This window comes from Globicephala melas, chromosome 3, assembly GCF_963455315.2.
Source record: "Globicephala melas chromosome 3, mGloMel1.2, whole genome shotgun sequence".
In the NCBI taxonomy this organism is placed as follows: domain Eukaryota; kingdom Metazoa; phylum Chordata; class Mammalia; order Artiodactyla; family Delphinidae; genus Globicephala; species Globicephala melas.
This window is the reverse complement of record NC_083316.1, coordinates 156,860,356-156,876,926: the sequence shown is the minus strand read 5'-3', so window position 1 is coordinate 156,876,926 and position 16,571 is coordinate 156,860,356. Positions and strand designations below refer to the sequence as shown.

The 16,571-nt window shown below is 37.4% G+C and overlaps 1 long non-coding RNA gene across 1 annotated transcript; it reads right to left on the bottom strand.

Annotated features, from left to right (window-relative positions):
* Window positions 1-1,060: 1,060 nt before the first annotated feature.
* On the bottom strand, window positions 1,061-15,112 carry LOC132597049 (uncharacterized). The gene is made up of 5 exons (XR_009563326.1): window positions 15,064-15,112; window positions 14,541-14,596; window positions 9,952-9,994; window positions 5,358-5,486; window positions 1,061-1,163 (listed from the first exon to the last, which is right to left on the bottom strand). It is a non-coding gene; the product is annotated as an uncharacterized lncRNA (long non-coding RNA).
* Window positions 15,113-16,571: the final 1,459 nt, after the last annotated feature.

Below are 16,571 nucleotides of genomic sequence, written 5' to 3'. Positions count from 1 at the left end.
GCACAGTCTCACTACTACTGCTCAGCTCCAATTCGCAACCTTCTGAATGGTTTCCAGACTAAGTAATTTAGCAAAGTGATGAAGAAAAAATGGCCCATTAATCTTATGATGCGTGTTATAACTTAACTCTGGGTTTAGCATAGGAAAAATATTATTTGCATTGATTAGAAATATGCTTTATGGCTGCATATATTATTCACTCTGAAGATTCTAAAATTATTAGCTGGGTTGACATGATGAACTGCACAGGCGTACTTCTAGATGGCATCTCAATGTCATCTGTTACTCACATCATATAGGTCTAGGAATCAATATGTATTTTACTCAATAGGAGATCTTATTCCAAACATCAAAATATACCTGTTTTTATTCGATGGTTATCATCATGAAATTAGCAGCTAAACGTCATTTAGAAAATTCAAAACAAGTAAATTACTGTATTAATTGTCCAACTATGATTATGACTTTCCTCCACTTATAGCTGAACCTAATATAATGATCTGGTCAGTCTGACTAGGAGGATTTATTCATTAATTTACTCAAATGTTCTGAGGTATATTTTGAAGGACTTAAATTATGGTCTGGTTTGTAGGATCCAACAGTAAGGGTGCAGGTTTATCTCCTACAAGCTCTGTGACCTTGCCCAAGTGACTTAGCATCTCTGAGCCTCACTTTCCTAATCTATAAAATGGAAACAATAATAGAACCCAAGTTGTAAAGCTGAAGGAAAAAAAGTAATATGGTAATATATTTTGGCACAAAAGAGCAGTTACGCTGATGGTCATTATTTGTGAATACTGTTGCTAAGATTATTGAAAACCTGTTGTGTGTTAGGTGCTGTTCAAGGACTAGAATTTTAAGACTGTTCTTCACCTTTATCCCAGTTTTACCTGCAAAGTTCTGCCATGCACTGGAAAAACATACTGGTATTTCTAGGGAAGGGGACCACTCAGGTGACATTTTTGTTTCACCAGGTATATAAAGTATACAAAGGTTATAGTGTATCTTTTGAGTCCTTTGGACGTCTAGTTACCTTTCACTAGAATGATTCTAGAAGATCCTGATAGATACCTGAGACAAGGTCAGGTCAGTGATGTTGGTACCTTTTCTGGCTTAAGAGCATAGGGCAGAAACACAGGAAGAGAGGTCTTCCTTTTCCACTCCTGTTACAAAGAAGACAAAGGAGAAGGAAAAGTCAGAGGGAAATGAAACAGGTGTATGCAACACCCCTCTCTACTACCGACATTTCTCAGAATTCTGGGGGAAGTTTCATCTATAAGGGGAAAGTTTTTCACCATGGAACTCATGGTGGTTGAACTTCTCACGAAGAATTTTTTTTCACTACTGAAGAAAAATATGTTTGATTTTACCATAACTGAAAAGTTCTCCTGTTTCTACTTCTGAGGTTTGCCCTCAAGACTACTGTTTACCTCATGGAAGTGACTCCTATGCATGGAGGAAAAAGTGCACCATTTGAAGGAAAAGCTAAAGGAGTGATATTCAGGTAGCTCCTCATTCCACCAATGAAAACATACACATAGATTTTCCACTTTACACCTCATTTTCCACCTTATTTTCATGATTTTGAAATGAACATGTAGGGTCTGATGAGTTTGTCAATAGTCTATAATTATTAGTGTTATTAAAATAGAATACAAATGATAAGCCATATGTAAAAATGCTGTGTGAATAAACTGCTATACTCCAAATAATACAAATGAGTGAATGGCAGTAAATGCTAAGAGGGATTAACAACATAAAGGATATTAAAAAAATGATGACCGTATTTCATATTTATGTGTCTTTTTCTCTCTCACTCTTTTTTTTTTTTTTTATTGCGGTACGTGGGCCTCTCACTGTTGTGGCCTCTCCCGTTGCGGAGCACAGGCTCCGGACGCGCAAGCTCAGTGGCCATGACTCACGGGCCCAGCCGCTCCGCGGCATGTGGGATCTTCCTGGACTGGGGCACGAACCCGCGTCCCCTGCATCGGCAGGCAGAACACTCAACCACTGCGCCACCAGGGAAGCCCTTCTCTCTCACTCTTACTCAACTCCTAAATAACTAAGAGAATATGCTCACAAATGGTAAGCATGTTTTGGATGTTCGATGTGCGTTTGTGGGAAAGAACAAAAAAAAACCTGCCTCAGTTAGGTCAAATATCATACAAGAGATGAATGAGATTAGAGTTGGGATTGGGATTTGTGTTAGTTACTCAATAGCTAGCCAATCACAGATATGACAGTGCAGTGCAATATGCAAATATACTTTTAAACAACTTCTCTTAAGTTATCTACTGTCTGTAAAGACAATCACACTCAACTGCTCTGCACTTAACCCCAGAGCTTCTGAGTTAGAATCTGTTAGAAATAGGTACACGTTTCATTGCTTTGGCAACATTTACATGGCTCTGCATCAGGCAATACAACTGCTAAGATCACACTCTGGGAATTCAGGAAAGGCTAGTGTCCAGTTCTGGTCGTTCTACCACCCAACTGTGATCTAGGGTAAATTCCTGATAAAAAAAAGAAAAACCCTGAAGATGCTGAAACAGTATTTCCTACTTCACAGGGTTGTCATGGGGATAAAAGGTCATTAGGATAAAGTGCCTCTCACCCAGGAAACACTGATAAATGCTACTGATGCTACCATCATCATCATCATGACCGATCAAGAACATATTGCCACATGGAAATTCAACATTCCCTGGGCCATTCACAACTTTCCTTTAAAGGACTCATATTCTATGTGGGGTCTTAACACCTTCAAATAACAGAAAATACAAGTCTTTACGCCTTTTTTTCTGTAGCTAATTTTGGCATCTTTCACCTCTGTCCACTTAAGTGTTGGTTTAGCATATTCTTGTCACACAAAGAAGCTACTTCCCAAAGAGAGGAACAATGTGTCAAGTGACAAAGACATTGGGTGAAGTCTTTCACATCCTAGATTGTCCACGGTACAGCTCAGCTGGTCTCTGGGTTGGAAGGCCTGGGTCTACTTTGCTCGTCTGTTACAGGGGAAGGGACATGGTCCTTAGCATGTTCTCTGTGAAACAAAGGCAGCTGCGGGTAGAATTATAACACAAGCAGAACTGGCTTCAATTCTTCCTTCTTAGGTCTTTTTCTTCTTGTTCAGCTGTTCAAGGAACTTGCCTGCCCTCTGTCCCTGCCAGGACGATGTTACATCTGCCTGGATAAGTAGGTCACCATTGTATATCAGGAAAGGTCTTATTTGTAATCATCAGGAACCAGATACGGCTAATTTGAGCAGAAAAGGAAACTTTTGGAAGTTTATGGTTAGGTCTCAGTAACTACAAGCAGACTAAACAACCGAAAGCCAAGGCTATGCTATAGCAATTATAGGATCAGGCCAAAGTGATGTTATAAGTCCTAGCTGGCCTTGCTACCAAGCAGGAACAGGAAATAGGAGATTGACCCAGCACTGCTGGCCTTGCTTCTTTACATCATTTATTTGTCATTCAAAATCCAAGAGAGGGATGCAGTTGGCCAACCCGAGGTCGCCCGACTGTTTTCCATCTGTAGGGGAGACTGAGCATGTGAGTAAACAGTGTATCTGACATGTTCAGCTTGTATAACGAGAGGAAGGCTCTGTTTCTCACCAAGACCCACAAAGTGGAAAATTCCCCAAAGAGAAAGGAATTTCAGATCAGATGCTTGAAAAGTTAAAAACAACAACAACAAACAAATGCAGACGTGGAATTAAAGACATGGAGTCATTAAGAACCTATATGTGGAGTGATTCAGACCTGAGTTCACATCTGGAGCAAGCTACTCAATCTTGCTGAGCTTCAATTTTCTCTAAAGGAAACAACGTGGAAGATGATATCCACATGTAACTTGCGGTACACATGAAGGAGGGTAGTACAGTATATGATGCCTGGCACATCCTATGCATTTTCTAAAACTACTACTAGTACTATTATTATTGTTACTTATTATACAATTTACTGTAGAAATTAACAGGGAGAGTATTAATAAATGTTAATACAGTGCTAAGTGTCACATTTATGATCTCAGCTAATTATTTGTTGATTCAACAAACATTCCACATATCAGAAAATAACCTGTTAGTATATATATATATATATATATATATTTTTACAGAAGAAAAGAAACCCTGAGGCTTAGAAGGTGTAAACAATATACCAAAAGTCACTCATTTAAGAGGTAATGGAATATTATTCAGCCTTAAAAAAATGAAGGAGATCCTTTCATTTGTGACAATATAGATGAAACAGGAGTGCATTATGCTGATGAAATAAGCCAGACAGGATAAATACAAATGATATCATTTATATATGGAATCTAAAAAGAAAAAAAGCCACACTCATAGAAACAGAGTAGAAAACTGGTTGCCAGGGGCTGGGGTGTGGGTGGGGAAAAGAGGGGAAGACTGGTAAAAGGGTACAAACTTTCAGCTGCAGGATGAATAAGGTCTGAGGATCTACTGTATAACATAGTTACTACAGTCAATAATACTGTATTGTATAACTAACATTTTCTGAGAGAATAGAACTTAAGTGTTCTCACCAAAAAAAGAAAAAAAGGAAAAAGGTGTCATGAGCTGTTAGATGTATTAATTAACGTGATGGGAAGGATCCTTTTACAATGCATATGTATATCAAATCATCATGATATACTCTTTAACTATCTTACAATTTTGTCAATTATACCTCAATAAAACAGAAAACAAAAGAGGTAATAAAGATGAGACTCCAATCCAGGATTATCCAGCTCAAAAAACTACACTCTTAACCATTACAATATAGTATCCATCCATATGTTGTAACTGTAAAATGCTTAACACAAAGGAAACGTTAAATAAATGGTATTTATTCTAACTCTAATGCTTACTAGATATTAGTTATGTGGTATGCTTTACTTCCAACTACAAGGGTATAAGGTGCAAATTCTTGCTACAGAACATAAAAGCCCCTGTGGTATCCTGTACGATAAACACAGTACCTGTAAATCTCTCATCTCTCAACCCAGAGTCTCCTCAAGTTGGAGGTCTTTACCCCCTTTATAATGTGGGAATAATGCCTTTCCCACATTTGCACTGGGCATGAAAATCCATACTTCCAGGTGTACACTGAACCTCCACTTAGCTGCTCGTCACCTTGGAATCACCAGACCAAAGATCATTTATTCCATTAATATAAATGATGTAGGGATAGAAGTACAGAATATACAGAGAGTGTTGGAGGAAACCAAACAACAAGTCCTCCACTCTCAAATTTTAGAGTTCCAAAAGTAAAGAGCAATGTTTGGAAATAAAATTAAAAATGAAACTAACATCTACAATTAGCCAAGTATTTATTATGGGCCAGGCTACTTACCAGGCACTTGATAAACATTACAGCTCATCTCCCTGCAGTCCTTCAAAGCATATAATATTGTTTCTATTTCACAGAGAAGAAAATTGTATCTAAGCAGGTTAGTGATTAGCCCAAGACCACAGGGCTAGGCTGTAAGAAAAGAAGGCCAAGTTTCAGTGGTCAAAATGGTGATGGATGTTATAACTAGAAGATTATGGCTAATCAAATAAAAATATTCAAAACGGTCCTAATGTATTATGAGGATTTCTTTAGAATAACTTGGGTGCCTTAGTGAATACAGTAGCGGTAGGCACTACAGTCTCTTTAATTTGCTAATCATACAAATCTACTTTAATATTCTTGGTGACAAGGAGCTAACTACTGATAAGACAGCTTCTTCAGTTTTGGGGCTACTCCAGGGTGAAATGCCGGAACGTCTTACTGCCTGCCTGCAATGTTACCTAGTTCTACCAGGGGGAATAAAGCAGAACAAATGGCCACTGTTCTTGACAAATGGATACAGTTTCAGTTTTTCAAAATGTCAGTGTCAGATTCATTCACTGTATCAGATAGATCTGTCAAATGGCTTTGCCCATTTACTAATGGATGGCACACTGCAGACACACGTTGGGTCAAAGGACTCAATGTCACCTCATTGATACTGTCATCAATATAATTTGTATTGGCATTTTGTCTCACCCTGACTTTAAGGACTACGTGAGGAGATCCAAGTCTCCAGACCATGGACTGATCACCTCTTCTTGACACAGTATTCTCTGCTCATTTCCAGAGGGCACCAAGGATGAGCTCTTGTACTTCTGAGTCTATTCACCCTACCTGGCAACACATACTAGCTGGGCTGATTGGATCAAGCAGGAGCCCCAGAGTTTAAATTTCCAGCTGCAGTGGAGGAAACAGAGGCTATGCCCCAATCCCATAACCCCTCACTTCTTACTGCTAGCCTATCCTAGGCTGTTCTTGCTGATAGGAGTACTTCATGCTAAAAACTAATTTTGCTTACCTGATGGCAGTCACACAACCTCAAATGCCATTTTTATAAATAAGGCAACCACCAATGGAGTGTGATTTAGGGTTTTTTCTTCTGTAGACCCTGCCTACCCTATAAAATCTCCCATTACTGCATCATGGAGACTATACTCCCTTTCCGAGGGAATAGATTCTTTCCAACCATAAGATGAAATAAGAACTTACATTTCCATACTGCCCAAAGGAAATAAATTGATTACAAAATGCAGGAGAATGACTGATTTTCCACATTTGTTGTGTTCACTAAAGGGTTTTTGAATAGACTTGACAGTATTAAAGAAGTTCAACACACACAAAATAAAAATTAATAAATGAAGAGAAAAAAATTGCATTGACAACAAACAACAAAATAAACACATTGATATATAAAAGGTTGTTATACATCAATGAAAAATGGATGCCATAAAGTCACAAACTAAAAAGTATTAACAGCCAATAAAGATATGAAAATATGTTCAACCTTGCTATTATTAATCAAAGAAATACAAATAAAATAATTCAGGTGTCATATTTTACTGACTAGAATGACAAAGTTTTAAAAAACTTGATAATACTGGTATTGATATTGATAATACTGGTACTGATGAGTGTGTGTAAGAAACCACGTTGGATGTTAAATTCTTGGTAGAAATAAAAAGCACGGTAACCTCTCTGGAAGACAATATGTCAGTATGTACCAGAACTGACAACCAGCCATTCAAGTTCTAGAAGTCCATTCTAAGGAAATAAACAAATGCTCAAAGACATATGAACAACGATGCTTGTCTCATTGTTTAGCAAAGCAAAACAGGAATAATCTAAATGTTGAACAGTAGGGACTGGTTAAATAAATAACAGAATGCTGTTCAACCATTAAAAATGATGCTGCAGATTTTTATTAGGTGATGAGTAATCATACTTATATTACTAAATAAAAATGTTATAGAACTGTTTTGTAGTTTGATATAATAATTAAAGGTATTTTATACTTGCATTATATTTATATGCACCCCGTCACAAAAAAGTTTCCAAAGATACCCTCAAAAATGTTACAGAGATGATTTATCAGAAATGGGATTTTGAGTTATTTTTCCTTTTTTCTTTAAATCCTTTCAATTTCGGAGTTTCTGCAATGAGCCTGTATTATTTTTACAATTAAAAATATTTAAATTTACAACAAAAGGATCTAAATTCCTCCAGTTTTCCATTTATTTTCCACCCTGGCTCAGGGTATTTGTGTAAAAAAAAAAAACAAAAATATCAGCTTATTTTCTCTTTTGTATCAATCTAAATTTACTTTTCATAAGTTAACTATTTTAGGCTGGCAAAAGTTTCACACAAGAAAATTGTTAAGGTCTGAGTATTCTATTACCTTTAAAAGCACTGGAAACTTTGAAATTATTTCTTTCAGAATTTTCATATAATACTGAAAGGCGGGGGGGGGGTGGTAGCAAAATGAAGGGAAATAAATAGTAGTAGTCAACTTCAATTAAGAGAAAGCAACAAGAGGCAGTTTGTACTCTTTTGATACGGCAGAAGCCCCATGTGTCAACTCATGCTAAAAAATGTATATATACACACACACATATATGTTTGTGTGTATTATATGTATATGTGACACACACACATAATTAATCCAGTCTTAGGCTAATCACTCATTGTGGCAGAAACAACGAGCTGTTGACTACACTTTAATTAGCTCCTCCAGCCTGTAGAGGCATCACTAGGACCAAGATAGGAACAACATTCTCCATCTCCACTTGCATCTGGGTATGGTTCTATCCCAAAGAATGTGACCAGAGGTGACCTGAAGAGTTTATGTCTGAAGGATAACGAGTTGATAATTGTAGCTTGCAGCTTCCTCTCTCCTTTCCTTTTTAGGACAAACGTAGAGCCACTTGATGAAGGTGGTGGGTCCCTGAATAACTGAGCAGAAAACTGACCCTCAGACCACCAAAGTCCATACTACACTCCTGAGTGAGTGAGAAATGAACTGTCCATGTGTTGCTCCACTGAGGTTTAAGGTTTATTATTTAGTGTTTAACTAACGCATTTTTTCTTTAAACCTCAGTTGCCTTCTCTGTAAAATAAAGTCTTTGAAAAGGATCCACTGTAAGTTTTTTCCCTTGCTTATGTTTTTACCTTAGTTTTTAACTCTCAGAAACATTGCGCGCATTCTACCTTTTAAGTTAGTAAGTCTACTTTTTTTCCCACAAAGACGTGTTCTTCAAGTTATGGAGAAGTCATAGCAGACTGTTGCTTCAGTTTAAGATACGCATTCACATATGAGGTGAGAAGGGTGAGGACCCAGAGAAACGCCTTTGACAGAGGGGAGTGAGAGCATACTGAAGAATGTTTAGTAATAAAGAATTCAGATGGGAGAAACGGATGGGTTACATCGAACAGATTTGCTCAAAGGAATTCTGGAAAGGCAAATATGTGAAAATGTATAGCAAAGACATGAAATGCCTTTTGGTCCCTAAATGGATTTCATTTCAAAGACGTGCATATTGCAAATACATGTACCATAACACTTCTCTGTCCACTTCTAGAATTTTCTAAAGCCTGACAGAACATCTGCAGAGAGAGGATGTCATTCCAAGATAATCGACTGCAAGTTACTAAATTGAGATAAAAATGTCCTTAACCTTGAACAGTTTTTAAAGAGATTTTAGAAGGAGCCCTCCAGGGGGTTGTATAACTATATAATTGTACCCTTTCTAAAAGGCTATTTACAGATAAATCATGTTTCCCCTCCATTCTTTAAAGTAAAACATAGGATAGAAAAAAATAGTTTGGGGATAATATTTGTTTGGGACAGCAGGCACTGCTAATCAGTACCACTCTCTCCTTATTCCTTACTATCAGAGCCCTGGTTTAGGAGACCCTATTATCCTTAAGGCTAAGGTGGCCAGTTTAAAATCCGAGCTGATGAGATCTAAGTGCAAGTCTGCTGACCATCTGAGGTAAAAAATTTGCTCTCTGAGTTAGACACTGCCTTTTTTTTCTTACTTAATTTCTTTTTTTTTTTTCCTTTTCTTTCTTCCTGCCCAAATTGTTGGAACACTATTGGAGATTCCGGGGTCACTTTGAAGCTATGTGGACGTGCTAGAGATGTGGAAGCTGGAAGAGCGAAGCAACCCAGTCCCCTGGTGATGCCCTTCAGCAGCTGGACTAACGCTAGAGGGACTATCTCCAAACTTCCTGCTACCCGTGGAAAGTAAGGTAAATCACTCATTCACTTTCTGTTACCTACTAACTGATCCAGAATTCTAACCTCAGGGTTCTAGAACCCTTCTCAGTATCCCATAGTCATACTCATGTTCCGGACTCCTGATCATCAGACTTGCTTATAGCAGATGTATGGGGAGGGTGGGCTCTTCTGGAAGCCCTCATACTTCCTCCCCTACCCCCACCACACACAAATAATGATCTTTATGTCCACTCATCCTTCCATCTACACTCAGAGGCCAGGGCCCCCAGGAAGGCTTCACTGACAACCCTTTACTCCTCTCTACATGCAGAAAGGGTAGAGGTGTGGGCTCTGGAATCAGACTTCCTAGACTTGAATTCTTAATCTGTTACTTACCAGTTTAGGATGTGGGCAAAGTAGTTACCTTCTCTGGACACCCCTGTAAAAGAGGAACACTAAGTAGCACCTATGTACCTTACTGAAAGGATTAAATGAGCAAATGCAGGTAAAGTTCTTATAATTTTTTCTTGGGTCAATCAATTCTAGCTGCTATTGTTACCTTTGACTAATTTAGGGCAGAGTCCCTTTGCCCTCCTTTGGTTCCCTGGGCCCGTCTCATTCACAACACACACAACCGCATACTGCAGAGTTTTGAAAGGTGGTTCTCAAAATGTGGTCCCTGGGCCAGCAATATCAGCCACACCTGGGAACTGGTTAGAACTCTGGCACTGGAGCCCAGCAATCTGTGTTTTAACAATATTCTCAGGCAAATCTGATGCACACTAAAGGTTGACGACAACTGAGAACATCTGTCTCAGACTCTCCTGGAGGCATTCACCAAAAATAGAGTTACAGGACCTTACACCTGACCAGCTGGAGAAGGGGTCTAGTAATTGCCCTGGGTATCATGCTTGTCATGATTTTTCAGCACATAAATGTTTGAGAATCACTGCCATTTTGAATGTGTGTTTCACTTGTCTGTGTTTCCAGTGGACTTTACTTCCTTGCAAGGAAGGTTTGTGAAGATTTGTTGCTGTTGTTTGCATTATTAGTTTTATTATGCTAATTCTAGAATCTCTGGTGCATAGTGCAATCTCAGGCAGGAAGTAGTGGCTCATTAAAACAGGTATCCCAAAAGTCTTAGTAGAACTTCAAGATTAATTCCTTCAGGAAGAGGTAAAATTGTCATTAGATGCAGATGATATGATACTATATAGAGAAAACCCTAAAGACTCTACATGAAAACTACTACAACTGATAAACGAATTCAGCAAGGTAGCAGAATACAAGATTAACATACAGAAATTGGTTGCATTTCTTTATACCAACAATGAAATATCGGAAAGGGAATGTAAAAAAACAATGCCTTTTAAAATCACAACCCCAAAAATAAAATACTTAGGAATAAACCTCACCAAGAAGGCAAAAGACTTATACGCTGAGAACTGTAAGACATTAATAAAGGAAAGTGAAGACGATTCAAAGAAATGGAAAGACATCTCATGTTCTTGGGTTGGAGGAATTAACATTGTTAAAATGCTCATACTACCCAAAGCAATCTACAGATTTAATGCGATCCCTATCAAATTACCCATGACATTTTTCACGCAATTAGAACAAATAATCCTAAAATTCATACAGAACCATAAAAGACCCAGAATTGCCAAAGCAATCCTGAAGAAAAAGAACAACGTTGGAGGATAGCCACCCCAGACTCAGACAGTACTCCAAAGTCACAGTAATCAAAACAGTGTGGTATTGGCACAAAAACAGACATATGGATCAATGGAACAGAATACAGAGCCCAGAAATAAACCCACACACCTCAGTTAATCTTTGACAATTAATCTTTGACAAAGGAGGCAAGAATATATAATGGGAAAGAGACAGTCTCTTCCGCAAGTGGTGTTGGTAAAGTTGGACAGCCTTATATAAACCAGTGAAGTTAGAACACATCCTTTCACCATACACGAAAATAAACTCAAAATGTCTTAAAGACTTAAACATAAGACATGACACCATAAAACTTCTAGAAGAGAACACAGGCAAAATATTCTCTGACATAAATCATACCAATGTTTTCTTAGGTCAGTCCCCCAAGACAATAGACATAAAAATGAAAATAAACAAAGGGGACCGAATCAAACTTACAAGCTTTTGCACAGCAAAGGAAACCATAAACAAAATGAAAAGACAACCTACAGAATGGGAGAAAATATTTGCAAATGATGCGACCAGCAAGGGCTTAATTTCCAAAATATACAAACAGCTCATACAACTTGATGACAATAAAAGCAAACAACCCAATGAAAAAAATAGGCAGAAGACTTAAAGAGACATTTCTCCAAAGAAGAAATACAGATGGCCGATAGGCACATGAAAAGATGCTCAACACTGCCAATTATTAAAGAAATGCAAATCAAAACTACCATGAGGTACCACCTCACACCAGTCAGAATGGCCATCATTAAAAAGTCTACAAATAACATATGCTGGAGAGGGTGTGGAGAAAAGGGAACCCTCCTACAACACTGTTGGTGGGAATGTAAGTTGGTGCAGCCACTGTGGAAAACACTATAGAGGTTCCTCAGAAAACTAAAAATAGACCTACCATATGATCCAGCAATCCCACTCCTGGGTGTATATCCAGACCAAACTATAATTCAAAAAGACACATTCACCCTGATCTTCACAGCAGCAATATTCACAATAGCCAAGACATGGAAACAACCTAAACGTCCATCAACAGATGAATGGATAAAGACGATGTGGTACATATATACAATGAAATACTACTCAGCCATAAAAAAAGAATGAAATAATGCCATTTGCAGCAGCAACATGGATGCAGCTAGAGATTATCATACTAAGCAAAGTAAGTCAGAAAGAGAAAGACAAATACCATGATACCACTTATATGTGGAATCTAAAATATGACACAAATGAACCTATCTATGAAACAGAATCAGAGACATAGAGAATAGACTGGTGGCTGCCAAGGGGGAAGCAGGTGGGAGAGGGATGAACTGGGAGTTTGGGATTAGCAGATGCAAACTGGTATATATAGATTGGCTAAACAACAAGGTCCTACTATATAGCACAGGGAACTATATTCAATATCCTGTGATAAACCATAATGGAAAAGAATATGAAAAAGAATGTATATACATATGTATAACAGAGTCACTTTGCTGTACAGCAGTAATTAACACAACGCTGTAAACCAAGTATACTTCAATAAAAAATAAGTTAATTAAATTTTTAAAAAGATTAATTCCTTCAGAAGAACAAGTACTACACATTCACAGAAAAAGCACCCTTTGAAAGTTTAAATTTTTGAATTTCTTTGCCACTTCCTTAGTTTTGATCATCTTGGACAATATATTTTTAATATTGACTTTTAAAAAGAATTGTGTTTCAGTGTTTGCTATCCTTAGAGAGACAGAAACAGATAAGTACAACTAAATACTTGTTTTTCAAAAGTCTCAAAAGTATAAGGGAAATAAAAGTAATTATATCTTCAAATGATTTTGGGGTATGTTTCTAATTTCATACTTCTGATGCGATTAAAGATTAAAACTGTATTAAGACATTTGAGACATGCCGCATTGGTATTAAATGAATTTAATTTTGTGTAAAGTGGCAGAAATATTTTCTTCAGCAAACATACCTGCAGATATAAAATCACAACCATAAATCTACAAAAAAGCAAGCTATTGAATGAAATCTGATTGGTTATTTCCCTGCAGTATGGATCTGCTAATAATGTAATTTACTACTTGCTAACAGAAGCCAAAATTTAAATATACATATATATGTGTGTGTGTATATATATCTATCTCTTCAATTTTAAATCATTCATATATATGAACAAGTATACATACACATATATAACAATTGTTCATATATATAAACAATTTAAATTAAAGAAAGTACATCTGGTGGCCTATTTTTTCCCCCCGATTTCTAAAGAACACCATATTCTATTCTAGGCAGTGGAATGTCAATCCACCTTAAGGGTTGTGCAATGAGCATATCTGAGAAACCACTGGTTTAGCCAATGATGTACTTATTGAGGGAGGCCCTAGTGCCACTGTCAAGAGCTTATCCACAGGAGAGATAAGAAGGTACTTGTTTGGTTTGTGAAAAGAAGGAGTAGTGAGGAATGGCAGGTAGCTGCAGGCTGATGACACGTGATGTCCATATATATGTAGAACCAACACGCCCATAATTGCACCCAATTTCCATACCCAAATCCAAAGCCTTTATATCATTAATCCCAGGTAAAAATGGTAAGATTCATGTGTGTTACTATCCCACGGCTTCAAGATGCCTCTAAACTCATATGAGTATGTCTTAGTTTTATCAGTGGAGGACAAACCAGGCTTCTATCACCAAGCCCCATTCCATAACAGGCAAACCAGTCCAAGACTTCTCTGAGTGCTGCAGGAGAGTCTATGGAAGGGGCGCTCACTCCACTGTGATGCCTAAAATGCCTTTGCACAGAGCAAACATTCAATACATGCTGAGTGAATGAATGAGTGAACTGGCTCATTTCAGGGAAATTCCATTCAACAGGCTGGCATTCCTTCCTACCCATCTTAACTGTTAAGCTTGCCATCAGACAAAAATTATAAAACGTTAGAGCTGAGGAAATTTTAGAAACTATCTACTCTCCAGAGGTATACAACTTTAATTTCGTGGTAAAAATCACTAGGAGTGATTTAGGAGTCTATCAGACCTGAGTACAAATTCCACATCTACCATATTTTGGTGAGCAAATAACTACTTCTGAGGCTCTGTTCCATGTATGCATTATCGGATATCATAATAATACATACATTAATTGTATGACTATCAGGGGATGAAATGACACAATCCATTTGCCATGGTCGGCTAAGTAATTTGCACCAAGTAAGCACTCAAGACATTAGCCAATATTAATAGCGGAGAGATGAAAACAAAACTCTGGGACTGATGCCTACCCTAGTGGCCCCAGTGGTCATAATGACTGTCTTCCATTCAGCCTGCTCTCTTCTCACTAAGACTAAGGAAGAGAAGATGAACAAATTAGGAATAACAATTTGAAAATGGTTTTATACTCCCTGAATGAATGGAATTATAATAAAATGATTCATGAGTTCTGCAGAAATATGATGAGACTTTAGATCTTTATGTTAGTTCTCTACAAAACCAATTTATGGCCCTAAGATGTACCCTCCCACCCAGCCCCATCCTTACCAGGATCAAACATCATTGTAAATGGAAAAGTCAACAACACATAATCAACAAGCTAAGTTACAAGCCAGTGAAGTCTCAGGGCTTTGATAGAGAAAATTCAGATTTATCATTATATGTAAAAATAAGATGATATGAAGAACTCAATCTAAAAAATATTACCTGGAGATCTATAATCTCTACAATAGTGCTATAAAAAGTAAAGAGCTAGAAATCTATTTAGATGGTTTTCCTTATAAGAAAGCACTTTCTGTATAACTTTTAATGTACTATTGATGAGAACAATTCAACAAAATTCAAATAAATATCTGCAGATGTCCTACGAGAAGAAAAGAACAGAGTTAGATGTGACAGGGGATAACTGGACTTCAGGATGAGTAAGACCCTATACTTGACCTCAATAAATTAACATGAAATACAGTGGATGAGTCATGTACAGAATGTCAGAATTCTAAAAGGCCAAGCTAAGTACCAAAAGGAACACGTGGGGACTCTTAAGAAGAAAATAAAATATTGGTTAGCAGACAAGGATGTCACAAAGAAAGAAAACTACAGGCCAATATCACTGATGAACATAGATACAAAGATCCTCAACAAAATACTAGCAAACAGAATCCAACAGCACATTAAACGGATCATACACCATGATCAAGTGGGGTTTATTCCAGGAATGCAAGGATTCTTCAATATACGCAAATCAATCAATGTGATACATCATATTAACAAATTGAAGGAGAAAAACCATATGATCATCTCAATAGATGCAGAGAAAGCTTTTGACAAAATTCAACACCCATTTATGATAAAAACCCTGCAGAAAGTAGGCATAGAGGGAACTTTCCTCAACATAATAAAGGCCATATATGACAAACCCACAGCCAACATCGTCCTCAATGGTGAAAAACTGAAAGCATTTCCACTAAGATCAGGAACAAGACAAGGTTGCCCACTCTCACCACTCTTATTCAACATAGTTTTGGAAGTTTTAGCCACAGCAATCAGAGAAGAAAAGGAAATAAAAGGAATCCAAATCGGAAAAGAAGAAGTAAAGCTGTCACTGTTTGCAGATGACATGATCCTATACATAGAGAATCCTAAAGATGCTACCAGAAAACTACTAGAGCTAATCAATGAATTTGGTAAAGTAGCAGGATACAAAATTAATGCACAGAAATCTCTGGCATTCCTATACACTAAGGATGAAAAATCTGAAAGTGAAATCAAGAAAACACTCCCATTTACCATTGCAACAAAAAGAATAAAATATCTAGGAATAAACCTACCTAAGGAGACAAAAGACCTGTATGCAGAAAATTATAAGACACTGATGAAAGAAATTAAAAATGATACAAATAGATGGAGAGATATACCATGTTCTTGGATTGGAAGAATCAACATTGTGAAAATGACTCTACTACCCAAAGCAATCTACAGATTCAATGCAATCCCTATGAAACTACCACTGGCGTTTTTCACAGAACTAGAACAAAAAATTTCACAATTTGTATGGAAACACAAAAGACCCCGAATAGCCAAAGCAATCTTGAGAACGAAAAATGGAGCTGGAGGAATCAGGCTTCCTGACTTCAGACTATACTACAAAGCTACAGTAATCAAGACAGTATGGTACTGGCACAAAAACAGAAAGATAGATCAATGGAACAGGATAGAAAGCCCAGAGATAAACCCACGCACATATGGTCACCTTATCTTTGACAAAGGAGGCAGGAATGTACAGTGGAGAAAGGACAGCCTATTCAATAAGTGGTGCTGGGAAA